The sequence below is a fragment of the Arachis ipaensis genome, chromosome B09 (genome assembly GCF_000816755.2).
Source record: "Arachis ipaensis cultivar K30076 chromosome B09, Araip1.1, whole genome shotgun sequence".
Classification (NCBI taxonomy): domain Eukaryota; kingdom Viridiplantae; phylum Streptophyta; class Magnoliopsida; order Fabales; family Fabaceae; genus Arachis; species Arachis ipaensis.
In genome coordinates, this window is record NC_029793.2 from 120,710,111 (window position 1) to 120,719,760 (window position 9,650).

Here is a 9,650-nt window from a genome sequence, read left to right on the forward strand (position 1 = left end):
TATACTACTTTTAATTTTGAAATAACAGAATATTTATTCACAAATTAAAGATATTCTCAACTAAGAATCTAATTAGATCTTCGATCATATATTATTGGAAAAAATATTTCATTAATTTTAATATTTTTGAAACAGAAATAATCTAATTACAAAATTAAAAATAATATAGGAACCCGATTGAAAGAAAAAAAATTATAAAAACCTAATTACAAATTTGATAAAATTATAAGAGCAATTAAACCTTATTGTTATTATTGTTGTTGTCGTCATCATCATCATTATCATTATTATTATGATTATTATTAGTATCATCATCATTATCATCATTATTATTATTATCATTGTTATTATTATCATTAAGGAAAAGTATAGGTAAACAGTGAAAATATTAAACAATGTAAACAATAGATATATCGGATGTTTATTTTCCTAGTGTATGGATGGTTATTTTAATATTAAAATTTAGAAGGTTAATTTGGAGGTGTAGTGTGTTTTTATTTAATTGGTGGTTGTTCATATTGTTCAACAAAGTCATTGTCCCCCTAATATTCCCCTAAATTAAACGACTATGCTATGTTTACGTCATAATTAGCTAACAAAGTTAATTGCATTTTTGGGATTTCTAAATTCTTAAATTTTATTTTATAGTCTAGACATAATTTAACTAAAAATTCAATTAAGAGGACTTAATCAACGAATATCTGAATTTCAGTCATGTTCTGACTCCATTATCTTTTAGCCAATTTTATGGATACGTTATTCTTCGAATTAGATATATCATACATAAGTTTTTCCCCTAAATCACAAAATAAGTAAAATATAAAAAAAAAAAGAAAAACAAACAAAATTTTCATGTTTAGTATTATAGACTTATTAAAAGTCTATCCTTGATAAAAGCTTTTTGACTTCTCCCCAGAATTGCCACTATCAACGTAAACGCACACAAGATATATTTCATATGACGTTAAGTTGTGAAGTAATAGTAGTATATGTAGTTGAAACTTCAACTATGGTCATAATACCAGTTTTTTTTTTAAATTTAAATTTTTAGAAACGATTTCATGATATAATATCAGAGCTTTTATAAACAAAAGATTTAAAGTTCGATGTTTCTTGAACAAAAAATGGGTTATTGAACAATTGAGAATATGGATTTGATTACAGAGAATTGAGAATAATGTAACATGGGTTATTGAACAGGCAACTTATCCTGACATGATTGAATTCTTAGAGAGTCTTGGAATTGATATGGAATTATCAGAACTATCATTTGCTGTGAGCCTCGATGGTGGCCATGGCTGCGAATGGGGCAGCAGAAATGGTTTGTCTAGCTTGTTTGCACAAAAAATGAATGTGTTCAACCCTTACTTCTGGCAAATGATTAGGGAAATTATCAAATTCAAAGATGATGTTATAAGGCAAGTAGTTCTTACCTGTGCCTAATAGCTATTAGCTTAATATATCCATGAATGATGTGTTGCAATAACTATCCATTCATTTCTCTGCATAAATGGTTAAAAGCCCATTATTTCATTATTATTTAAGAATTGACAAATTCATCCATCACAATTTCGAAAGGATAGCATGTTAGTTTTTTCAATTCGTTAATGTAGCGATGAACTAATAATTAAGGAAAGTAATGCTAATTTCCTGGGTAAAGTACTAGTCGTCTTCTTAATACCACGAGTGATTTTATTTGTTCTCTGATTTTCGAATTAAAAAATGCAGCTATCTTGATATGGTTGACAACAATCTGAATATGGATCATAATGAGACCTTGGAGCAATTCATAAAGTCAAACGGTTACTCTGAATTATTTGTGAAAGCTTATCTTGTTAGTTCATTTTCATCTTATTAGACTGTTTTGATTTCTATCAACATCTCTTTGGTTAGTATCACAATTATTGTATGATTATTAAATAGTTTTATAACATGGAATGAATGTAGATTCCAATTTGTGGTTCTATATGGCCCTGCTCTTCTGAAAGAGCTTTGAGCTTTTCTGCTTTCTCAGTTCTCTCCTTCTGTCGCAACTTCCAACATCTTCAGGTAGCAAAGAAATAAATTTTATTTCAGATTTCAACTTTTAATGTCCAAATAAAATAAGAAGACTACCTCTTGATTCACTTGGCCCTCTCCTTCTCTTTGTAGCTCTTTGGAAAATCCCAATGGCTAACTGTCAAAGGAGGCTCACATGCTTATGTTGAGAAGGTGTAATTTATCATTTATTTATATTGCTAAGCTCTATGGTAACAATTTTTAGCGTCATTTATACCAGATATCTTTTGGTTTAAGCTATAAATCAAGATTTTGATCAGGTCAAAGAAGAACTTGTTAGTAGAGGTGTTCAAGTAATAACTAATTGTGAGGTGGAATTGGTTTCAACATTAGAAAAAGGTGATTGATTTGTCCATTTTCTTGTTACACTTTCGATTTTTAGTCATGCACATTTTCTTTTATAAAACATTGATAATTAACAAGCCTAGAAATGTTCTTATAGGATGTCTCGTGCAGTGCAAAGATGGTTCTGAACAAACATATGAAAGCTGCATAGTTGCGACACATGCACCTGACACTTTGAGATTATTAGGAGACGAAGCGACATATGACGAGCGAAGAATTCTTGGCGCTTTTCAGTACGTATACAGGTAGAGTTCATCTTAACATTTCTAGATCTTTACTACTTTCAACACATGGAACTTGACAATGCAGCTTGTAGTAGTTACATTTGAAAGTAACCAAATTCATCAAAGGATACGATGATGATCACAATTATCCTATGATCGCTATTGGCAGTGATATTTTTCTTCATCATGACAAAAATTTAATGCCTCAAAAACCAGCAGCATGGAGTGCAATTAATTTTCTTGGATGTAAGAACAACAGAGTTTGTGTGACATACTGGCTCAACATTCTTCAGGTTAGAAACAATTCAAATAATGCATATATCCATAAGTAAAATCTTCTAGAAGGCAAGTTGTTTAGACTTCAAAAAATGGAATATGTACAAAATTTGTTGGTTGATCTTACATTGTAATTTGCAGAATTTTGGTGAAACAAAATTACCCTTTCTTGTAACTCTAAATCCAGAGCAAACACCAAAAATACCTTGTTTAAGTGGTCAACTGGATATCTAGTTCCATCAGTTGCTGCATTCAAAGCTGCACAAGAACTTGGAAGTATTCAAGGAAAAAGAAAAATTTGGTTTTGTAGCGCCTATCAAGGTATTTTCTTGACTTGGTTAATTTATAGTTGAACACTAATTAAATTGTTAAACAATAAAAAAAATACATATACACAGAAATATTGTAGTGAAATTTTAGATAGTTGAAATTACTTAGACATATCTAATTATATTTTCTTTTTCACAAACAACAATTATTATGTTGAGAGATTTTGATACACCTGTGAGTTAAGCAAATATTTGTGCTTTTCAGGTTGTGGATTTCATGAAGATGGATTGAAGGTAGTAAAAGAAAACTTGATTTAAATGAGAAGAAAACAAATATTTTTTGTTCAAAGTTAATGCTTTTTTGTAGATGAGATAATCGAGCCTCTTTTTTACATTAATAATCCAATATAAATTGCAACATTTTAGGCTGGTATGGTTGCTGCATATGGCATTCTTGGAAGATGTTGTTCCCTTCGGACCAACCCAAAACACATGGAACTTTCTTGGAAGGAACTCGGAGCACGTCATTTCGTGACGAGATTCCTAAGTTCCTATATCACTACCGGATGTTTAACGTAAGTTCACTTCTCAAAGTGTGCAGACATTTATAAATATACTTCTTTTACACTTCAAGTTGGAAGTATCATATTTATACACATAATACTATTGAAACAACAGTTTCTTAAAATAATGGTATTTTCTTGAAACAATCTTGTTATCTAGAAGATTTTAGCATCGATTGTATCTTAGTTCTTGACTCACTTTATATCTTGCCGTGAGGAGTTTACAGTTTATTGGAAGATGGAGGAACAATGTATACCTTTGAAGGAAACAATATGAAGAACTCTTTGAAGTGTGTTGTGAGAATCCATAGTCCCCAATTTTATTGGAAGGTATGTGCTTTTTTTGTATGCATGAAGTGAAGTTAATGATTTTTATTTCTACTTTTTGTATGAAACTAAAATAATATTTTTTGTTGTGTTTGTCAGATTATGACACAAGCTGATTTAGGCCTTGCAGATGCTTATATTAATGGAGATTTTTCCCTTGATGATAAAGATGAAGGTCTTTTAAATCTTTTTATGGTATGCATATTCATTATTAGGATCTAATTAACATATAACTGCGGGTACCAGACTTTAGTATTTACTACCATGTGTTTTTGAACTTTTGGTACAGATTTTCATAAAAGCAAGTATAGATTCAACAAATGGTTCAAACTCAAAATTGAAAAGGAAGAGGTAAGTTGATTATTATGATGTGTTGAAGTATTGAAATTGTAACTGTTTTTTCCAACCCTTTCCTGATTTTTTATGTCTTCAGGGGTTGGTGGACACCAATTTTTCTTACAGCTAGTTTAGCATCTGCAAAGTTCTTCTTTAAGCATTACTTTAGGAAAAATTCTCTTACACAAGCTCGTCGCAACATCTCTAGACACTATGATCTGGTATAAGATCAACAACTGCCAAAGTTACAATTTCATTGAGATTATTCTAAACAAGTTGCAACAATAAAAGAACTTTCTTACAACTTTTTATAACTAGAATTAGAAAGAGTTCCATGCATAAGTTGTCATTTTTAGATTTGGAAGTTATTTTATGTCAACTAAAATCATTACTTGACAAGGAAGTGCTACCGGAATTATTTAGTATTTTACTTTTATTTGTTTTATTTTGTTTTCATAATTTATCTCAACTGTCTATTTTTTTTTATATTAAACATAATTCTCTTACACTTATTCTTTGGTTTATTTCAAGAGCAATGAATTGTTTGCACTGTTCTTGGATGAAACAATGACATATTCATGTGCAGTTTTCAAGGCAAGACAACGAATTTCTGATACTTGAGTCCAACTTTCTTGTAAAAGATGTTTCATTAATTTCTGTTATATCCCCTGTTCTCATTTTCTCTTATTTGTCTATTTGAATATCTGATACAGAATGAAGATGAAGATTTGAAAGATGCACAAATGAGAAAAATGTCTCTTCTCATTGAAAAAGTGAGTACCTTTGAATATTATTTTATCAATGTATTTTGGTTGGTAAATTGTAAATGCACTGACAATATCAACTTTGTTGAAATATATGAAGGCTAGGATAGACAGCACACATGAAGTTCTTGATATCGGATGCGGATGGGGAAGTTTTGTCATTGAAGTTGTCAAACGAACTGGATGCAAATGCACTGGCATCACTTTGTCTATGGAACAACTTAAACTTGCAGAAAAAAGAGTTAGAGATGCTGGACTTCAGGTATATGAAAAGCTAATGTGATTTCATCAGTTTCTCAATATAAAATAACATAGTAAAGTGAAAAATACAAGCCAAATGGAATATGTTCGTGGTAAACATTAAATTCCCATATTTAATTATTTCATTTTACAGTTGAGATCGTTGTGAGAATACTACTTATGCTAAGTGTTTTGAATTCATGATTTCAGGATCATATCAAACTTTTATTATGTGACTATCGCCAACTACCAAAGACATTTAAATATGATAGGATTATATCTGTGTGAGTAAATTTGTATTTTAACTTTGCAAACCTACATAAAATAGTAATATTTTTCAACATATTGCATAACATGTAGTATGGTATTTTAGTGGGATGATAGAAGCAGTTGGTGACGAATACATGGAAGAGTTTTTCGGTTGTTGCGAATCAGTGTTAGCAGATGATGGACTTCTAGTTCTCCAGGTATAACTTTTTTTTGAAATGTTTAAATTATAAAAACTTCTATGGCATAATACTTACTACTAGCTACTTTGGTATTTAAATTTTAACTAACTTTTGAAGATGGCTATCTTACAACACAGTTCATATCATATCCGGATGAGTCGTACAATGAGTACAAGCGTAGTTCCGGGTTTATAAAAGAATATATTTTTCCAGGCGGATGCCTACCCTCCCTAAGTAGGGTAACATCAGCCATGGCAACTGCATCAAGCCTATGGTATAATTTATATGTTACTGCAGAATCCGATAACCAAGAGCATATCTTTTCCTTACTCTGTTTTCTTAATGAAGAAATGAACATTCTTAAATAATGTAGTGTGGAGCATGCTGAGAATATTGGAATCCATTACCATCAAACATTAAGGTGGTGGAGGAAGAACTTCATGAGAAAGCATAGGCACGTCATTAATTTTATTGGAACATACTTTATTATATTGAAGTTAATACTTACACCATGCACTAGCTAATTGTTGAAATTTGTTATTTCTATTTTTTTCTTCTTCTATTACTTCTTACACTAACATTTATTTAAAAATTTCTTTGTTTTGTCAGTGAGATTTTGGCTCTTGGATTCGATGAAAAATTTATTAGGACATGGGAATACTATTTTGATTATTGTGCTGCAGGTTTTAAGTCACGAACACTTGGAGATTACCAGGTACTATATATATTGCATAGCTAAGTTACTATAGTACTATAGACAATACTATAAAAATCTATAATAAAAATCTATTACACACAAGGCATGATTACTCATATAGTTAAGCAGTACATCCCATTATATATCTAATTTAAATCTTGTATCTTGTAACCAAATTTTTAATCTTTGAACTTAAAACTTTGGTCTCTTAGGACTCTTTAATTATCCCAATAATCCCACACCAAGGGAAATATATACTTATGTGATTTTGGTTTGTGAAATTTTGTAGAATGAATCTAGACTTAGATCCTAAATCGAAAAAGAAATAATAGACTCTGCGTTTTTTAATTAAAATGATATTTATGTGGCTGAAATTTATATTCCTAATACTACTTATTAACAAAAAACTGGGTCCATTGATAAGGACAAAGGAATAAAATTAATCATAATTTGAATATGTTTCATAGAGTGAGAGTTAGATCAAGTAAATTTAATTGGTTTTCATTTATGCACTATGCATGTAGATGGTTTTTTCACGGCCTGGCAATACCAATACACTCAAAGATCCATACAGAAGCTGGCCCTCAGCATGTTAAGAACAAGCCATGACACATAATAGTATACTACATTGCAAGCTTTTTTATTGACAAATGAAAATGGGTTGGTTGGTGATTTTTGTTTTTCTTTTTGCATTTCATATTGCCAAAAATAAAGATGTAATTTTTATTTGGTCGTTTTTCATAGTTTTTGAATGTACACTTTCTATGATGAATAAAATATATTATTATTTGAAAATTATATAATATCATGATCATATACTCCTTGGCAAACTAGTACTTAATATTATACTTGTAATTGTACGTGAAATTCTACATATACAATATTTTCACTGCAAATAGTCATATAAATAATGGAGTTTTGAAAATAATTGGTAATATTTGTAATCAAATCCAATTAACTATCTTTAACCGTTTTTCTCCTCCTTCTACTACATCTTTTTTTTCTCTTTTTTTTAATATGTCTTCTTTTTTATGTGTTTTTATAATTACTTTTATTTATTTTTGTATTTTATTTTAGAAATTTTATGAAAAAAGAATAAGAAAAATAAAGAAAAAAACAAACAAGAAGACCACGACAACATAAAAAAAAGTAAAAGGAGAAATGTTTTTAGAATAAACATAGAATTTTTTCTTTTGAAATAAACATATAAATCTTTTAAAGAAAAGTTTTTTGAAAGCAAATACGGATTTTCTAATATTGAGTATTACATATACATTATATGTACCTTGTAACACCGTATAATGTAAAATCCCACCACACAGAGTCTTATTCTTAAGTCATAAAGTTTAGGTGGCAAGGTATTATGACCTCTAAAAATAAAAATGTATAAATATATAATAATAATAGTTGAAAGGAATTTATATCGAGGAGCCTGTGAAGAAAAGTTTAAAACAAAAATCGTAACACTCACATAAACGAAAAATTTGCGTACGAAGAAAACTAAGGTTCATAAACCTAAATATATAGAATGTAAGAGCAAGGAGTCAATGATACAAAATAACAAGCTCCTAACTCAGCTTGCAAAGATAAGGCTGGTCGGAGAATTATTTACATACAAATATATAACCTTAAGCCCAAAGGAACATGTTTAAAACCCCGAGTTCTCCATAAAACCACTAGGAGGTACAAGAGCAAAGTAGTAATATACACATGAGGAGAGTCTAATACACATATATACATATCAAAATATCAAAAGAACAAGGAAACCCCAAATGGAAACCATTTCACTGCAAAAGCTCCAGACGCCTACCGAGATGCCTCTCGACCTGCATATGAAAAACAACAACACAGTATGGAATAAGAACCGGAGGTTCTCAACATGATAAAGGTGCCACGCATATAAGATATAAGGTCCTGGGAATGCCAGAGACAACCCTAAAATGCCAACACTCAGAGTTAAAGCTTAAGGAACTAAAAATAGAAGCCTTAAATAGGTGGTCATCTAAAGATTCTCAACCTAACTAAACTTAACCTATACACCAATCTTTCCCATCTTCCCTCCGTTCCTTCGGCTCCTATGAGTTGCACAAATAAACAAGCAAAACAAGGCAAACACAAGTAATACAGGTAACAATTATAACAAATAACAGATTATAAACACATGGGCAATCCCATATAGTTCACAAGCAAGCAAATCAGACAATATGTACATGATGTATGCCTGTCCTATGGCTGTTGATATCAACTGTCGATTACGTAGCCAGCCCGACATGTCCTGGTAGATAACCGTGTGAAATTAACCATGGAAAGAATTCCAAGCTGAGATGGGGGAGTCAACACCCCAACCTCAATGATAACCATGGACAGGATCCTAAGCTGATAAGGGGAGACAACACCCCAAGCTCAATATTATCCACGGGACGAATCCCAAGTTGATATGGGGGAGACAACACCCCAAGCTCAATATTATCCAAGGGACGAATCGCAAGCTGACATGGGGGACAACACCCCAAGCTGGCATGGGAAAGACAACACCCCAAGCTCAATAATGTTCAATCTTTAGCTCACGTATGCATCTCCGGCATACTCGCAACACTACCGCACTTCCTCAATAAATCATAGCCACTTAGTCATTTATCATATGTTCCATTATTCCCAATTAATTAACTTCATCAATTCTCTCATTCCATTATTCCCAATTAATTAACTTCATCAATTCTCTCATACATCGTTCTCATTTATATATTCCTTTCTTAATTGCCTCATACACCACTTTCATCATCTTTATCAACCAAATACCATCTTCTCTAACCACTTATTACCTTTTAAAAATCTTTCTTCATCTCCAAGTTACCATAATTTCCTAACTCCATCCTATTACTAGGCTTACTAACAATATCTAGGGCTAAAGGAATGAAAATAGAAGTTTAATTTAGAGGTTCGACTTTATGCTTTAAAACACAAAATTCATCTTTGCTGAAACAGGGGCCACGCGTACGCGTGGGCGTACTTTTTCCTTCCTCGCGTACGCAAGCACCTTGCTCGCGTACATGAGATGCCCAACCCAAACAGGTTGGTCGCGTTGCGTGTAGGTGGTCGCAT

The 9,650-nt window shown here is 31.3% G+C and overlaps 1 pseudogene; it reads left to right on the forward strand.

Moving 5' to 3' along the window:
* Positions 1–7,346, forward strand: part of LOC107617706 — a 7,911-nt pseudogene extending 565 nt beyond the window's left edge.